We start from the raw sequence: 20,349 nt of genomic DNA on the forward strand, positions 1-20,349 counted from the left end.
AGGATACAATGATGCAAATTGGATATCAGTACGAAGGATTCTAAATCCACAAGTGGTTATGTCTTTACTATTGAAGGAGGTGTTATATCTTAGAAATCTTCAAAACAGACTTGTATTGCCAGATCCACTATGAAATTTGAATTCATTGCTTTGGATAAAGCTGGTGAAGAAGTTGGGTGGCTTCATAATTTCTTAGAAGATATTCCAAATTACCCTAAACCTGTACCCGCTATATGTATACATTGCGATAGTCAATCAGCAATTGGAAGAGCATAAAATAATATGTATAACAGTAAGTCTCGACATATAAGTCGAAGACATAATACCGTTAGACAATTGCTCTCAAATGGGATAATATCAATAGATTATATCAGGTCAAAGATAATTTAACGGATCCGTTTACAAAAGGTTTGACAAGAGAGCAAGTTTATAGTTTATCAAGGGGAATGAGATTAAGCCGAAAGCTCACGAGTCATCTTAATAGAAACCCAACCTAGTTGACTGGAGATCCCAAGATCTAGGTTCAAAGGGACAACAGAAATGCTGAATGGCTCATAAGAAGCACTGGGAAGATTTAATCTTCTACCCATTTCTATGATGAGACACTGCTATGTACAACAATGATTAGGATAAGCTATGATTTTAATGACTCTTATACCTTGAAAATTCAAGTGAGGTATGGTAAAATACTCTTAATAAGAGGTCACCTATATGAGTGTGAAGTGGGGCCGCTTCTATGAGAAATTCGAAGGCTAAGTTTTCTAGAACACTCATGAAATACCAAGAGTTGTTCAGGGCCATATGAACACAACCGTGAGAACCGACTTTGTGCGGAAGGGAACTGTGTGTTTGCTATTGTCTTAGTTTACATCAACGACTAAACAGTTCAAGACATCATGTTCACTGGTTAGCCAATAAATCCGATAATAATACACTAGAGAAGGTTCAAAGCCAAAAGCTACCTATCCTGATGTAGTAACATTCCAATAGTATTCTCTCTAGTATTTGCATTTTCATCATTTGTAAATGACAACAATTTCTATTCATGTGGGGGATTGTTGGAAACGGGGCATACAAAACAGAAACTTTGAATGAAATTTGAAGTAAATTCCGCTAATAATTATTTGTGAATTTATAGATGAGCGCATTCCTCTTTGTAAGGGATGAACGTGGTATATTTATTTTCTCAAATCCGTTTCCGGGTCAATGAGAAATTAGCTCCAAGTGAGGTATTTGATAAGCCTTAATGGTTGTGCAAAATATAGGAAGCGCTTGTCCTACATGGAAAAAAAATGATAAAACCAATTGGAGTTTAAATAAGCCAAGTTTGGGCTTAGGCTTGGGCTTAATTGTGAAGTCCGGCTAATTTTTTATTAAAAGGAAATTAGGCCTAATTAAATTTTGGGCTGGGCTTATTTAAATTGGTTGGGTTGAATTTAAATTAAAACCAGTTCTGGTATTTGAATTTAAATTAAAAATCACTTTTTAGTTTTTTCCAAAGGGTTGCACCTATCCGAAAAGGCACCTTGCTTAAAAACTACTTTTTAGTTTTTTCCAAAGGATTGCACCAACCCGAAAAGGCACATTGCTTAAAAACCACTTTTTAGTTTTTTTCTTCTTTCTAAAGGGTTGCACCCACCCGAAAAGGCACCTTGTTGCCTATAAATTCCTCCCTTTGGATTATTTGTAAATCACACCAATTTAGAATTCTCTTCTCTAATTCTGAATTCTCTCCTCATTCTCTCTTATTCTATAATCATCTCTAGGTTCGAGCACTAGTCTGTGGGTTCGAGCCTTAGTTAGTGAGTTCAAGTTCGAGTCCGAGTTCGAGTCAGAGAGTACTACAATGAGCCAGTTCGCCTATTCCTTTGGTTTGTAGTGCTATTACCGAAAGAAAAAATGTCGTTGTATCCTGGGAGATAGATGCCACTGAGTCCATTAGAACCATAGCGGGGTGAATCTGTCTTAAGAACATAAAATCAAATTCTAGCCTTGACTTATATTCAGATTCTTTCATTCTATATAGTTTTTATTTTATTACATATATATAACTATATAATATAAAAAATTATATATATAGATTATTATTTTATAATAATAATTATATATATATACACTATATTTTTGCATAATATTTAAATAAATAATACTATAGTATATGGTATACTTTGACCATATATTGGATAACAGTAGAATGGGAATTAAGTAAGAGAAAGAACAAGTCCCATAACTTAGATGTCATGGTATGTCACGTGGTGGGATCTATACCCTCTACTCACATCACTTTCATTCTGAGTCCTCTTATTAAGAGGGTAAATCATTTTCCAATTTTGAAAGGTAATTCTCTTATAATCCTCAGAAAGAAAAAAGTTCTCTTATATTCCTCCCACACCAGTTTTTTTGTGTTGCCCTCCACCACATATGTCCAACGTAGGATGTCAGTTATGATAAAAATGAGGCTCATTCTTTAACCTAGAGTTTGACTATTCAAAGCCTATTTGACTAGTTATGCCAAACCAAAAGCTATTTGTAGTCCATCTACATGGTTATTAGAAACCGAATGTGAGACTATATGAAGTCTGTTAAAGGTATTTTGGCTTGCAAAAAAAAAAAATCTTTTGGTTTAGTGAAAGTGCGGATGTGTCAGGAATTCAGGAAGTTTCAAGTGAGAGTCCAAACTATATTTCAGATGAAAATAGAATGAATTAGGCGATTGAAAAGAGGTTTAAAATGACCACCTCTAAAGGTTCTTTTTCACCTTTAGTGACAAAGAATTTCAAGATTTTCTGATGATTGAAAAGGAAGGGAATTTGATCAACCATGGTCCAAACCAAAAGTAATATACAACCTGGAATGCCCGAAATACCTCCATCAGGTCAAGAGAATTTAAGCACATGCTAAGTTGCTACCAAAGAAATGGAAATTGGGCTTCGGGAGGTTTTCCTAAGGCCTAAATTGATAATGCGGTATACAAATACACTCCATAGACCCCCAGAAGTCCTGGAACGGTCGGCACGGTTCTAAAAATGTCTTGCAAGTTTAATATAGAAGAATACAAGGGATTATTCCACCTAACGTCTAAGTTACAAGGTGAACTAAAGGATCATCTCAAGCTACATTAAGCAATTGAAATGAAATATACAATGCACAAGTATACTAAGCTATAATGAAACCTCAAGCACCAAACTACAAGCTACAAGTAATCAATGATTAACAACTTAGAATTGAATGCAAAATCAAGTAGTGGAAAGCTTAGACATGAAATCCCAGATTTAACCAAGACGTTACAAGTTATTTTGGGCCATTAGAACCCACAAGGTACTACCTAAGTGCGCACATTTGGGGAGAACTTGTATCTCCTGCACTAAAGCCAAACTTTAGCCATCACAAAGCCTAAGGACATCGTGTCCTAGTGTATCTAAGTGAAAAAAAGGTAGATTAGTCCTAACCATGATCTAAACTCCTAAAACCAACATATCAACAACATGCCTCAAAACAAACGTGAGTCTTTACCACAATGGTGAGACCCAGACAATCAATCTCTAAACCTCAAGGTGGCACTACAAGTGATACTAACAATGTAATGCTCTCATTACCCGAAACATCAATCAATCGACTTGATCCTAAAAGCGTCGATGCGCTAACATGACTTAAAAGAAATGGTAACCATAACCGTACCATCAACCAATCAAATCAATCACTACAAATGACCTCAAAATAATCATAAATCACTGTCTTAATACAGGACGCTTGAAACAAAACTCAAGAGACCCTACGCTTCTAACAACCTCAAACTCATATCATTATCATCATCGATCAAACGACTACGCCTATCGAAACAAAAGTCTACACTGATTCCATCCGAACTGCACTTGTAGCTAGCCAGTACGGTAGTATGATAGTGCCATGCAGCTGCCCACAAACGTACCCGCCCATGTAAATCGCAATCTCAGAGGAATCATCTATGATACCCTTCGATTCTAGAGCCACGGGTGATAAAGTCCAATCACAGAACCGAAGGATATCAAATAATTAATATTTAAACAAGTATTGAGTACAAAAGAAAATAAGAATAATTATATAAGCGGAAAGGAAAAACTAAATAATAACTCTTAAATAATTAATTAAATAATCCTATAAATGACAATAACCAAAATCCTTGATACCATTACGACTCGGGAATCCATCATGTGGACCCCTAATCACAAACAAATGAAATTAAATAAAAATGAAACCAAACTAAAATATAAAGAAGACTTCTACATCGAATCGGAAGAGTGAATGGATAGTCTCTGCTCGGCACGAACCACCTCTATGGCTGGATCTGACGAACACTTGAAAAATAATACCTACGAACAAGTTCTAATCTACTACATCCCAAACAGAGACCGATACATGTATACATCCTAGTCAATCCAATAGTAACTATATAGTTCGTATATATATATATACACACATACACACACTAAAGAAACCTCACTAGACTATAGGGTTGTCTCAACCTGAATAGTAGGCAACATGCAAAAATGCACATATAGTGGATATGAGTACCTAGACCTACTAGGGTACACAACTACACTATATCTAGCTACACATCCCTAGCAATATACATGCCTTAACGACTGATCCTGAGACTCAAGCTCATATCATTGTACATTATATATATAAAATCCATCCTATCCAACCATAAGTAATTCAGATAGGTCATTCAACTTATTCAGTTGACCTGACACGAATATAAGTAGGACTTAACATTTAAGTTAATCCATTCCCTTATACAAAAATACGTAGGACTTAATTGATAATTTAATCCGTCCCTAGAATGCCACTATCCCATACTGGTGCATTCAATTCACAAAAATGCAACAGTTGATGAAATAATTAAACAATCCATTAATTAATTTGAGAATATAAACATGATAAAATTTGATAATATACATGATCATATTATACTGCAACCTCATGATTAAGATCATATACTCATCCACATAAATTGCTAGATTAAATTTTTAAGCAACTTAAATCATCATTTAACAACATGCAAATTTATAAAAATTCATATTGTTCAAATCATTAGCATAATAATTTAAATTATGTATTCCAATCCTCTATGAATCTATTTAAACAGATTTAGCACATGCAAGCATATACAGTATGCAAAAATCCCAAAAACAGTTCCTAGTGCCAAACCGGTCGACCGAAGTACTAAACCAGTCAGCCAATACAGCTATTTCGGTCGACCAAAATACCTATTTCGATCGGCCAAAATACAACCTCCACTCCTTACTACTGTGCCACTTCAGTCGACCGAAACAGCAAACCGGTCGATCGAACCCTCGCGGCAGACTAACTTCTTCTTCTCTGATAGCTCTGCTCCTTCAAACCTTCATTGTTGAAGGTTCAAAGCTTACCAACTATGTCCTAGAGTGTTCCTATATTGATTTTAAAGCATATAAACATCTTTACATCAAATTAAATCACAGGTCATGCATCATATCATCTAATTATGTAAAAAACTATACAACCCATTACATATATGAACATACTGTGAAAAACAGATTTTTAATATGCAAGAAGGTTTGTTTTAATCCTATTAATCGATCCTGGAATTGAACTAAACATGTATAGAACACAAGTCAAAGGAGAATAGATATAATTAGAACTTGCCTAAGGGATTTATGGATTGAAACTCAAGCCTCCTTTGTTTTCCTCATTCTTTCTTTCTCTAGTTTCTCTCTCTAAAATTGCTGCCTCTACTATGAATGTTAATAGGGTTTTCTAAACCCTATGGTAGATCCACAATACATATATATAACTATATAATCCTAATTCCTTCCCATCTAGGTATCTTACTCAAAAAGAAAAGAAAAAGGAAAATATAAAATAAACGTATATATATATATATATATATATATATATATATATATATATATATTAAGTTCATTAAACTAGTGTGATAGATATCTTATATATACTATAATTTTATAATTATGTTTAATATATATACAATACCAATTCCGCCATAAAAATAATAATAATTTTATTATATCTATTAATAATACTACAATTATCAATGATAACGGTAATATTAAAACTACCCATGTATATATATATATATTCCCAAACTATATATATACAACTATTCATGGGTAATTATTCATACCCATTCAACCTCCTATCCAAGTAGTCCATGCAACCCATTGGGTCGGTCCATGACTACTATCTAAGTCCAACTCCCGTAAATATAAAACAGAAAATAAATAATTAAATCCTAACAATTAAATTACACATAACACAACATTAGGCAAATACTTCAGTTAGACAAATTAGACAAGTATTTCAAATAAACATATAATCAGCTAATTCAAATAAACAATTAAATAAATAGCCAAGAAATTAAACAAATAATTAAAAATATAATTAAAACAATTAATTAAATACCGAGACTATCCTTTTAAAATTAGGGGTATTACATCATCCCGAACAAATAAGGAACCTAAGAGGTCCATAACCTCATCATGGCCCAAAACCCAACAAATCTACAATCAATCCACAAAGCCCTAAGGCTACGCCTAACGATTAACCTCATAAGAGCCTAAACAAAATGTGTCTTTCCACCTATCTCAAAACTAATGCTAGGTTGACAACAACCTACACCACCACGAAACTGTGACGACAATCACCATTAACCTCAAAGAAAAGCACCTACACATAACCAAGCACATCTGTCATCACACCAAGTGCCTAACTCACCATGCAGCTCAACCTCAACTCATGCCTTCTATGACTAATCCCATATCATGCCAAATATGCAATAATAATCATGCATATACAAGTCAAATTTAGCATACATCATATATCATGCTTAATACTTTAAAACTGAATCATGGTAGGCAATTAACATACACACATAGCACATATAAGTAGCAACTAGCATGCTCTTTTACAAAATGCACCTAACAATGCATGAAAACCAAAAATTGAGAAGCTCACGTGCCTCTCTCATACCCTACTAATCCGTCTAAGCTAAACACAAATGAGCACTAAGAAATTTGATTAAGTCGTTAATCAAATTCAAGTGCTCACGACCTAATGCAATCCTTCAATTAATGCACCGACAAACCCCGCAAACACATATGCACTTAAATCATATTAAGTCATGCAGTAAAAGCTTTAAACACTTAAGTACATAAGCACGTAAACATGTGACACATCAGAGCATGTCAATAAAAAGCATGAAATGATCCCAAATCCATAGTCCTAAGGTTTTCGAACCTCAAGGTCTGATACCACTTGTAACGGCACAAATTCTCAGAACCCGGTGCGTTAGTGAGTGACCTGAAACTGACCTAATAATGGATCCCAAATGCAGAATCAAAACAAAAAAAAAGGTCTCTAGAGACGTACAACATCTCTAAGACATCAAAGTGGCTTCCCGAGTAGTCCCGAGACTCAACGAAAGTAAAAAGGAAACAAAGGTTTCAAAACCCTATAAGAAATGGACTAAGGGTAAAATGGTTATTTTAAACAGAAATAGATGGTATCGTGCATACCATTGGATAGACAATAAAAAATCAATAAGGATAGACTTAAGAATCACTTGATTTGGAGTCCGGACGAAGAAGTTATCAAACACCGAAGTTTACAAAAAAAACTGGACAAGGGAGTGCAAGTGCGAATGATCGCTGTTACTTGCAAAATCTGAGAAAAATATGCAATTTTGAGGGCCAAGATGAAGTGTTTTGGAAAAATTTACCCCCCCCCCCCTAAAATCATATTTTCTAATCAACCATGGTCCAAACCAAAAGTAATATAAAACTTGGAATGTCCAAAATGCCCCTAAGATAAATCAGGTCAAGAGAATTTAAAACATGCTGAGTTGCTGCCAAAAATATAGAAATGGGGCTTCGAGAGGTTTTCCTAAGGCCTAAATTGATAATGCGGTATACAAATACACTCCATAGACCCCCAAAAGTCCCGAAATGGTCGGCACTATACTAAAAAAAAAAATGCGATGAATAGTAACTATGACATCAAAATGAACATTTGACACAAAAGCGCTACTTTGCATACATTCAAGTGGTTGTCCCTTGGTTGCATTACATATGTGATACAAGTACATCAAAAGAGAGTTATACAAGTGCTCATTTTATAACAAAAGGAAAGCAAACAAGCTTCAATTAAGCTACATATTACAACATCAAGAGATACCAAAACATACTAACACTTACATGCTTCCAAAAAAAAAACGTCCACAATGCCAAGCTATATAAGTGTCTAAGGATATTGTCCATCCACGAATAGAACTATTTTACTTAAAAAATAACCCAATCTAGTAAGGTGAGTAACCAAAGTTACTTATAGGAAGAAGAACATGTGTATCCCTAAAGTTTCAAATGTCTTGCAAGTTCAATATAGAAGAATACAAGGAAAAATTCCACCTAATGTCTAAGTTGCAAGGTGAACTAAAAGATCATCTCAAGCTACATTAAGCAATTGAAATGAAATATACAATACACAAGTATACTAAGCTATAATGAAACCTCAAGCACCAAACCACAAGCTACAAGTAATCAATGATTAACAACTTGGAATTAAATGTGAAATCAAGTAATGGAAAGCTTGGACTTGAAATCCTGGATTTAACCAAGACGTTACAAGTTATTTTAGGCCATTATAACCCACAAGGTACTACCTAAGTGCGCACATTTGGGGAGAACTCGTATCTTCTGCACTAAAGCCAAACTTTAGCCATCACAAAGCCAATGTCCCAAACATTTCTAAAATCAACAAGTTCATAACTCATACTGAACAACAATGCATGAAACCCCTTCCATACACAAGTAGGGTGAAACCACACAAACCATGTTATAGGGTTTCATGTCTACAATGGCACTTAACATGTCAAATCTTCAATGTGCGATTTGCTACACAAAATAATGGCATACAAAATGTCAAATCTCAATGTGCGATTTTCTACACAAAATAATGATATCACCTATCATGCTAAATCAATTCACCACCATAATATGCCACAATCACTAAGTCCTCAACAATATAGTAATAAGCTAACAAGGTAAATATTAATAATATTCCACAAGAATTCATTATCACAATAAGAAAATCTCTAGAATTTAGTAATCTAGTAAATGAAACAATTTACTTACAACAAGATATATATGCTTCACATGCTTTGAATCATTAAACCCAAAGTCAAGGATATAGAATTTACATCTAAATATAATCCTATAATTCAACAAGCATGTATACAGTATATCTAAAACCTTAAGTACAATTCAAACAACAAGAGGATAAAATACTACAACCCCTACCTCACTAGAGGATTGATCCTCTAGGATCCATGGCAAACAAATTCAATTTGAAAAACTGTAAAAAGATGTTCTAAAGAAAGAAGAGAGGAATATTTGATCTTCAAGGTGGAAGACCAAATTCCCAAGGGAAGGAGGTTGAATTCTGAAAATGGTGGAGAGGATTTTAGTATTTCCCAAACTGCCTTACTTGAGAATTACCCCTCTAGAATCCAATGCAAACAACATTAAATGAAGAAACTAAGAAAAAATGTTCTAGATATGGAGGAGAGAAAGGTTTGGTTTTCAAGGTGAAAGACCAAAATCCTAAGGGAAGGAGGTTAAAATCTGAAAATGGTGGAAAGGGTTCAAGGTGGCTGCAATGTTTGCCTTTGTGAGGAAGATGAAAATCACACATTTCTCCACTAACACAAAGGCTTTATTAGCCAACTACACACACACCAAAACTACCTCTCTCTCTCACACACACATCCACCCTCCACTTGTCACAATCCTAGGGCTCCTCACAAGGCTTAATCTCAAGCCTACACATGTCACTAATCTAAGCCAACAAGTGTACCAACCAAAAGTCTACAAGTGGGTGAATCTTCACCCTCCACTTGTTACCATCCAAAGCACCCTCACAAGACTGAATCACAAGCCTACACTTGTCAACATCCCAAGCTAACAAGTGTTCCAATCCAAGGCCAACAAGTGGGTGAACTTATACCCAACACTTATCACCTAAACAAGCTTCCAAGTCTCACCACCAAGAGGATGACAAGTGGCCCTAAGGAAAAATGAAACTTGTCACTAATTCCTACAAATTGCAAAGAGGTCCCTCCTATCTAAATATGCCAAGGAATATTTGCACAAAAGTCCCTATGACAAAAAATAATTACATAAAGCACCCCGTAAAACAAAAATATTTTTGAAGAAACTATGAATCCATACCCCTACGAAATGGAAATAACCGAGCATGCTTTTCAACAAAATTAAATCATGCATCAATATAGTAAAAGCCAAAATGATGCAATGCACGAGGTGTCAAAAATTAGTTCCAGACACCGAAGCCTACCTCAAACGCAACAAAACCTTTAGGTATTTCAAAAAAGAATAAATCAAATAATTAAATAAAACAATTAAATAAATTAAATTAAAAAATGAATGACAAAAAATTGAAAAAGGAAAAAGAAGACACGGTCTTCACAGGATGTAACCCACGAATCGAAGTGGCACTTCCCCATAGTTCTCATCAAGCTCGAGCCCCTCAGTAATGCTCGCAGCCCATCTCGATCCCAAGGTCCATATGGCATACCTCACGTAGGTCAAGCTCGAGTGCTACTGATGAGTGCTGAATATATGCATATTCGAGCCCCTAAATATACGTATGTTAAGGTCTAGAGTGATACTTATATCTATAATTAGACTAATTTATGTTTAATGTGTGTTTGTAGGTACTTTCCCAGAAAAATGGTTAAAACTAGTACTTTATGATGATATCGAAGCTTACAGAGTCATTGCCGGTCATTCAGAGCAAGCCGAAAGCTTAAATGGTGAAGTTTGAAGAAATTTAAGCCCTAAAGCTCGAGCCCAAGTGTTAAGGCTCGAGTATCACAACAAAGAAAAGAAGAAAAGTCAACAAGGCCCAAAAGCTCAAGCCTTGTACCTTGGTGCTCGAGCCTTACCTAAAGGTGCTTGAGCCTTGACCCTCAAGCTTAAGCATGAGGCGTCGAAAATTAAAGAGTTTATTTTAATTGAAAGGTAATGCTCCCAAGTCTCGTGCATTACCTCCAGGATCGAGCACCATCACTTGAGGCTCGAGCCTTGAGTCCCAAATGCTCGAGCCTAGTACCTAGTGCTCGAGCCCACGAAGCTTGGACCGAGCAATGTTAAAAGAGTTTAACCCTAAAAATATTCTAAGTGTTGAAGAAAAAGATGCTTCGAAAAATAGTTGAAGAAAATTGGCTAAGTGTCAAAGTGAAGATCGAACACCATTTATTGAAGATCGATCATCCATCTAGAGAGGCTCGAGCCTTGTTCCTTAAGGTCAAGCCTGAACCTTAAAGCTCGAGCTTTTGTTCCAAAAGCTCGAGCCTTCCATGACATGTCAGATTAAAAGTTGTGGGATTACTCTCTTTACCAGCCGTATCTCATCCCAGTTAGGCCAGAAGACCTAAAAGCCCACCAAATACTTATTTTCTTCTATAAAAGAAGGCGTAAGCCTTGATAGAAGAGGTCTGAAATTTGAATATCTTTTGACGGTGTTATTCAGAAGGCTAAAGGTGTGGTGGATTTTGGGGTTCCTACAACCTTAAAAGTGAAGATCCTGAGAAGAGAAGTGCCATCCATGACGATGGAGATGAACTCAACATAGATGATATCTAGCCTCGTAATGAGTAGCTAATTCCTCTCTTAGGGCACTGATGTAACCCAACCTACTATTTTGGTTTAATTTTTTTAACTCTGGGATTATTTTAATATATGATTATTTTAAGATATGATCACTTGAGACAACTTAAGTGGTTTTTACGCTTTAATAGATTATAAACTGTTATTCCCTTGTCTTAGATGTAGTAGTTTATTCTCTATTCTTAACCTATCTTATTGGACGGTATCTGGCGGAGCCTTGCCGGCCATAAGAATAGAGGTCATATAATGGTATTCCAATTGTTTTTTACAAAAGAATGTTTTCATAATCTATGCTTAGGAAAGGTGGTTCATTCGCAAAGTAGTTAAAGTAGGTAGAGTAGGTAGGCGGATAGTCCACGCTAACTGCAGATAGGTTATAGTTAGCTAATCTTGTAAAACATCTTTATTTAAAACCCGAATTGAATGAATGTTATTGAGTTCAATTCTTTTGAAAAATATCATTGTTAAATTCCCAAAGTTAGTATAATTAACTATAATATGATGGTTGTGGTGAAGTCAAAGCCCTAAGATTTTCTCTCTCTGATAATTTAAATTAGTTTAATTCGCTCTATTTAAATATTTTGTTATAATTTTAGTTTATTAAATTGTGACAACCAACAAACTTTCCAACCAAGTTACCTATAAACCATAAAACGAAATTAAAGACTAATGCAAATCTCATCTCCCTGTGGGTTTGACATCCTCTTTACGTAGAGCTATCCTACATGATATCATTCTATTGCGAGACACAACAATTTTTTGTCGCCGTTGCCGGGGAGATTAGTTTTTGTAAGTTTTTTTTGGTTTACCAATCTTTGGATTTTCTGATATCTCACCTTAATTCTTTTTCTTTTTAGGTACAAATTAGCAGTTAAGACAAGGACGTTTAAGGGAGAAAAGCTTCGGTTTATTAACCCTTTTGTGAGTTTTACTATTTTTCTGTTACTTAGAATACTTTCTTTTTGTTACTGTTAGGATTAGTGGAACCAGTGCATGTTAACTAGCTAAAATAGGTCAAGACCTTTAGTGCATGATCCTGAAATAGAGAGAACTTTGAGTCAGTTAAGAAAACTTAAAAAACATTTGAATAATATAGATAGTTCCTCTGATAATATGGATGAACAATGTAATGCACTAGGTAATAATGGTAATAGTAATGGAGAATGGGGTCCACCTGTTCCACCACAACCACAATTGAAGGATCATTTCATTCCTACTTCATACACTTCCCCTTCGTGCTTTGTTTTTCCGGATGCTGATGCAACCCATTTTGAGATCAAGCCTGCTATGATCCAAATGCTTCCTACCTTCCATGGGTATTCTACAAAGGATACCTATAAGGACTTGGATGTGTTTTTGGAATTGTGTTCAACTACCAAGTTAACCACTCTTACCAATTATTCATTCAGAATGTGTCTTTTCCAATTATCTCTTAGGGATAAAACAAGAACTTGGTTACAGTCCCTTCCAACAAATTTCATATCTACATGGGACATGTTGCAACAGGAGTTCTTGAAGAAATACTACACTGTGGGTAAAACCACACAAATGAGAAGAGAAATCATGGCATTCTCCCAAATCCCGGGAGAACAGTTCCATGATGCATGGGATAGATATAACGATCTTCTAAGAAAGTGTCCACACCATGATATTGCACAATGGCACTTAATACAGATCTTCTATGATAGTCTTATAGATTCTTATAGAAACATGGTTGATTCTTCCAGTAATGGAACTTTTATGCGTAAGAGTTCGGCTGACGCTTGGGAACTGTTTGAGGTCCTAAGTGAAAACTTAGTGCAACATCTTTCTTTCTTTAGGTCTAGGTCTTCACCTGGAATACATAAGGTTGAAAAACTTTATGAGGTAGATAAATCTAGTGAGTTAGCCGCTCAAATAGAAGTCTTGAACCATAGGTTCAATCAAATCTTATCATCTAGCTTTGCTCCTATTGCTAATCCACAAACTGCCTTGCTAAAGGAGGTTTGTTCAATCTATTTTAAATTCCAACCATTTTGCTGACACTTGCCCTATGCTGGGACAATCATCTGAGATCCCATAGGAGTAAGTGAATGTTATATTCTCTAGACTAGCTTATAATCCATATTCTTCTACATATAATCCTGGCTGGAGAGATCATCCCAATCTGGCGTAATCAAAATCAAGGAAACACTGCTCCCCAATCTCAGGGGTAGTACCAAAATTCATCCAATCCTATGCCACAAAATAATTCTTTCAACCAATGTGGTATTTACCGTCCACCTCAGTTTAGGAATCAACCCACTCAAGCTCCTAATCTTCAACCGCCTCCTAGAAATTCTACTTTTGAGGAACAAGTGCTCAATGCTCTTGTTAATCTTAAAGCCAATACCCAACTTCTTAATTCTCATTCATAAGCCATAGCAAAGCTAGAGGAACAAGTTGGGCAAATAACGAGTACTCTATCTCGAAGAGAGGATGGAAAGCTGCCTAGTCAGCCAATAGCCAACCCGAAAAGGCAGACTTACATGATTGATGAAACTAATTCCTTAGGTATTCATCTTGAGCAAGTTCACGATATCACTACATTGAGGAGTGGTGGAGTGGTTTATAACCAAGTTGAAAAAGGACAAGAGGAAAAAGAAAGGCCTAGGATTCCCATTGTTCCTATCATTCATAATCCATATCCCAAGGATGTTTCCTCAAGTGCTATTCCACAATCCACAAGAGGAGTTGAAGGTGGAGTCACTTCTTCATCTACTCCTAACCCTGAGATAGCTTATGAGCCAAAAACACCTTATCTTGAATGTCTTAAGGAACCCTCTCACTTTGGTAAACAGGGGGAGAAAATTCAAGATATGATGAAGGTCTTTAAACAGGTCAAAATCAATCTTCCTCTGCTCGATGCTATAAAACAAATTCTAGCCTATTCCAAATTTCTAAAGGACTTGTACACCCTTAAGAGGAAATCTGGAAGCCAAGGTCCTAAGAAAGTTAGTCTCACAGAGCAGGTCAGTGCTATTCTTAAGTATAACACTCCTTTAAAGGTTAAATATCCTGGTCCTCTTATAATTTCTTGCATCATTGGAAACAATGTGATAGAGCGAGCACTTCTTGACCTTAGAGCTAGTGTTAATCTTATTCCTTACTCGGTGTATGAGAAGTTAGGTTTAGGAGAGTTGAAACCTACGTCGGTTGTACTATAGCTTGCTGACCGTTTTGTCAGACAACCATGAGGTATTGTTAAAGATGTACTCATAAAAGTGGATAAGTTTTATTTTCAGGTCAATTTTCTAGTTCTTGATACAGAACTGGTCTACGATTCCAAAAAGTATATTCCAGTCATTTTTGGGCAACCTTTTCTAGCCACAATAAATGCTTGCATTAACTGTAAGACTGTAGCCATGGATTTATCTTTTGGAAATATGAAATTCAAGTTAAACATCTTCAATGTTATTCATCATCCCCACGATGATAGTGAATGCTTCTTCCTTGATGTTATTGATGAGTTGGTTGAGGAATCACTCCCAACTATTTTATCCAAGGATCCTTTAGAAGCTTGTCTGAATCATTTCAATTATTAAGATTTTCATATTGATTCTTCAATAGCTGAAGTGAATTCTTTGCTAGATTCCACTCCTATCATAGATTTTTCTCTATGGAAATCTAGGTCACCACTTTCTAGTACTCCACACATTCCTTCTTTAGAGTCTCCACCTAAGCTTGAGCTTAAGCCACTACCGGAAAAGCTCAAGTATGCTTTCTTGGGTTTAAATGACACCCTCCCGGTGATCATTGCTTCCAATCTTACAAGTTCCCAAGAAAGTAGTCTCTTAAAGGTTCTAGAGTAAAATAAAGAGGCTATTGGGTAGAGTGTGACTGATTTGAAAGGAATTAGACCCACCATTTGCATGCATCATATTCATTTCGAGGAGGATTCCCGAACATCTCGGGAACTCCAACGAAGATTGGATCCTGATATGAAGGAGGTAGTTTTGAAGGAAGTGGTGAAGTTGCTAGATGTGGGAATAATCTACCCCATCTTAGATAGCAAGTGGGTGAGTCTTACTCAGGTAGTACCCAAAAAGACGGGTATTACAGTAGTTGAGAATTCAGTGGGTGAATTAGTTTCATAGCGCACCACCACTAGATGGCGTGTATATATTAATTACCGAAAACCCAACTTTGCTACTAGAAAATATTATTTTCCACTTCAATTCATTGATCAGATTCTAGAGCGATTGGCTGGCCAGAGCTATTATTGCTTTTTAGATAGATATTCCGGCTATAATCAGGTGGCCATTGATCCTAAGGATCAAGAGAAAACTACTTTCACTTGTCCATTCGGTACATTTGCATATAGACAGATGCCTTTCGGATTATGTAATGCGCCAGCAACATTCCAAAGGTGTATGATATCTATCTTTTCGGACATGGTTAAAAAGTTTCTCAAAGTCTTTATGGATGACTTCTCTATTTTCGGGTCCACATTCGAAAACTGTCTTTAAAATCTTTCCCTAGTTCTTCAGCGTTGCAGGGAAACCAATCTTATTCTTAATTGGGAGAAGAGCCATTTTATGGTTCAAGAGGGTATTGTTTTAGGACATATCATTTCAAAAAGAGGTATTGAAGTTGATAGAACTAAAGTAGATTTGATCTCTAAATTGCCTCCTACCTCCGTAAGGGGAGTGTGATATTTTCTTGGGCATGTCGGGTTCTATTGACGCTTCATTAAAGATTTCAGCAAAATTTCCCGTCCTTTTTGTAATCTATTTGCAAAGGACGCTCCCTTTGTCTTTGATGAATCATGCCTTGAAGCTTTCTAAAAGCTTCGCTCTCTTCTTTCTTTAGCTTATATCATGAATCCTCCGGATTGGGCTTTTCCATTTGAGATTATGTGTGACGCATTTGATTATGCTATGGGTGTTGTGATGAGCGCTGAAAAGTGCGCATTTAAACCCCTTAAGCTTAGGTATTTTAGGACCTTTATCTATCTTACTTTCCCATTTTAGACTAATTTTGTGTTATTGCCCTTTTTAGGTGCTTATCCCCAAAATAAGCTAATTCAGCCAAATAAGAGCCTAAAAGAAGCTAACTCAAGCTGGATGGAAGAAGGGTTGAAAGTGGAAGCAGATTGAAGCAAAGTGTGAAAATTTTATAGGTCCGATCGATCTCAAGAATAATTCGATCGATTGAAAGTCCATCGATCTAGACACTTCAAGATAGATCCAAGCTCTTTTGTCCTTATCCAATGATCCCACAAAGTTTGACCGATCCAACAATTCTCAGATCGATCGAAAAGATTCCATCTTATCCTGTTGTACCACCCCACCTACCACTTTTGTCTCTTTCCCCAAAATATCTCAGATCTGTCCTTATCCAAAAAGGCGCCGCCATGGGAGGATCGATCTAGCCAAAGTTTGATAGATCTCAGCCATGTTCGATCGATTATAACACAAGTTCAATCGATCGAACCCTCTCAAATGAGAATTAAATCAATTTCCAGCTCATTAAAAGTTGTCTCATGGTGCAATCATTGGAGGAGCCCTTGTGTACGAGCCTAGACCATTGGGTGTGACATTTAAGCTACCTATATAAGGATTATGAGCCACTTTTATGAGAGAAGAGACACACAAGGCACAAGACAATACACAACATTAGAGATTGTCTTAGAGAGGAAGAAAAGAAAAGAGGAGCTAGAGACACATTCTTGGGAGATTTTCCATCTACTTCAAGAAGATGAGCATTTCTACTATGGAGATAGCCCTTGAGGGTTGGAGGACACCATCCATGAGTGGCTAGACATCCTTTTGGGGCTAGAGTTAGCCCTAAGCATGTTTTCCTTACCTTGATTCATGTATTTTTGAGGGGATTTATGTTGTAATACATGTTTTGACATCTTTATATACATAGATCTTGTTTATTCAATGATTTGTGTGGTTTAATTCTTCAAAGTGATCATTTCATTCTATCTATATGCCCATGTATGCTAGAGTAGATGTTCATGTGTTTATCTCTATTTCTTGTGTTATTAATGCATGTCTATGTGTGTTGATACTATAGATCTAGAGATTGTCAAGACATAGTGCTTAATAGAATGCTCTTATGGTTTATTTGATGGTTCATACTTATTTCTTGATGGATTGTGCCTCTCCCTTAGTTTAATTAGTTTAATTTTCATGTCATTAGCTTAGATGTAGTGTAGTTACCTTAGTTGTTAAATGGGAGGACAATCCATGCTTGTTGTTTGATGTTCCATACTTATGAATGCAAGTAGTATATTTCTCTAATTTTGTGATGTGTTTGGATTGTGAGCTTAAAGGAAGGATTAATGACTTAGTTTGATATATTGTGCTATTCATTGTGTTGTGTAGACAATATATACTTAATTGGTCATCCATGCTTATTGAAACAACCACACACACACTCACTATTGTTGCAACATATGCCTTCCCCTCATTAATTATGAATTGAATGTAGAGAAAGATGATACTTAATGGTGATCTCTAAGTCCCAAGACCTCTTTCTCTTGTTTTCTCTATCCTTTAATTACTTGTTTTATATTGATCTTGTTTAATCTTAATTATAGTTTAATCAACCAAACAACCTACCTTCGATCACTCAACCTACTAACCCTAAGCATTGTTTCCATTACTAGTAGCCCTTTAATCCCTTGGAACGATCCCTACTCACCCTTGCTATATTTTTAGTTAATGGTTGTAGTGGCATTTATAAATGTAAAACTTGGTTACATTGCACATTCACTATTTTTTGCACATCTTTAAGCGTTGGTGCGGTGACACACTAAGTTTTTGGCGCCGTTGCTGGGGATTTAATTGGCAATGCCGTGTTTTGGGAACAATTAGGGATTAGTACTCTTTTGATTGTGTCTTTTCTTTATTTTATTTTTGGTTACTTATTGTATTTGTTCTTATTTGGCTAGGTGAAATTGAGCAAGGAGGTTGAGCAAAGGAGAATTGAGAAGCAGCTAAGCTAAGCATAAAAAGGGCTAAAAATCTAAAAATTGCAAAGCATAGCAAATCTTGGAAATTGAAAATGAATTGAAGTTGCTTAAGGACCCTTTGTGAGATCATTCTAACTCAATCTCTAGTTAAATCATGAGCCCGCGTGGAAGCAATTTACTTTTCTTTGCATGTTGTTTAAGCATGGGAGTATGGGATCATTGTATGTGGAGATTTGTTGATTGAATTGTTGCGGGGGCGAAGTGATTATTACTTGCTTGTTATTTACTTTGCTAGTGTATGCATGGTTGTAGGTCATTAAATCCTACTCTTGTCCCTCCTAATTTGCATCTTGAATCGGTTGTTCGTAATCCTAGGGGAAGAGGTAGTTCTCATCACTCCATTCCACCAATGGAGGATTTAAATGACGACTATGTGGAGGACCTTGGTAATATAGACCAACAAGGCAACCTCCACCCTAATGTGCATCATGAAAATATTCATGTACCATTAGGCATGCCTAGACCATTCATTCACCCACAATAATAAAGCCAAGTTCAATTGGGAATGCCTAGGCCAATATTTGCTCCACAACCCCCCATAGTTCAAGCTAATCAAGGTGTTCGTTTAGCACCACCAATTGTGAATCCTCCCATTGCATTAAGAAACCATTATGTGCCAAATGAATACAATGCACCCACTTACATTCAATTGCCCCCATTTAGAGCACATCACTATGAAATTAAACCATAAACTATTCAAATGCTTCCAAACTATCATGGACTTCCTAGTGAAGAACCTTATAAGCTTTTGGATGAGTTTCTTGAAGTGTGTTCCACCATGAAATACATGGACGTGCCGGAAGAAGTGTTAAGGCTTAAAATTTTTTCCTTTTACCCTTAAAGACAAGGCAAAATATTGGTTCAACAATCTTATGCCTTTTTCGATAACTTCTTGGGTGGAAATGCAACAAGAATTCTTGAAAAAGTACTATCCGATTTCTAAGACCAATGCCATGAAAACTTTAATTAGAGAATTTTCTTAAGGGGATGGGGAAATGTTTCATGAGGCATGGGAAAGGTTTAATGATTTGCTTAGAAAGTGCCTTCATCATGGCATACCTAAGTGGCAACTAGTTCAACATTTCTTTGAGAGTTAACCGGATAAATCACAAGGGTATGGTTGATGCATCCATGGGTGGTTCTTATCTTGACAAGCATGAAAATGATGTATGGCAATTGTATGAAAGCATGAGTGAGAATTCAATGCATAAGTCCTTATCTTCTAAAAATAGTAGAAACCTAGGTGGAAGGAAGAATGTTGGCTTGTATCAAGTTGACAACTCCAATGACATAGCCGCCGAGATGAAATCCTTGTCTCAAAGGTTTGATCAATTTTTGATCAACCAAAATTCGGCGAATCAAGTATTTTCCTCCCCCACTCATATTCATCATCATGCATCTAATGAATCTTGCATGACTTGTTCAAGTGTCTTGTATTCTACTTCTAATTGTCCCCATGGACATGTGCAAAGTGAGCCCCATGAGCAAGTCAATGCTACATTTGTTAATCAAGGGAATAATCCCTATGCACTCATTAAAATTCAAGTTGGAGGAACCATCCAAACTTTTCTTGGAAAAGCCAAGGGGAAGACTCAAACCCTCCCCAAGGTGGTTTTCAAGGGAAGT

General features: G+C 36.1%; 1 pseudogene; it reads right to left on the reverse strand.

Annotated features, from left to right (window-relative positions):
• Positions 1-19,680: 19,680 nt before the first annotated feature.
• Positions 19,681-19,780, reverse strand: LOC132284030 (small nucleolar RNA R71; annotated as a pseudogene).
• Between the last annotated feature and the right edge of the window lie 569 nt (positions 19,781-20,349).

This window comes from Cornus florida, unplaced genomic scaffold (genome assembly GCF_030987335.1).
Source record: "Cornus florida cultivar Cherokee Brave unplaced genomic scaffold, ASM3098733v1 CherokeeBrave_3.0.0_Hap2_Chr01, whole genome shotgun sequence".
Classification (NCBI taxonomy): Eukaryota; Viridiplantae; Streptophyta; class Magnoliopsida; order Cornales; family Cornaceae; genus Cornus; species Cornus florida.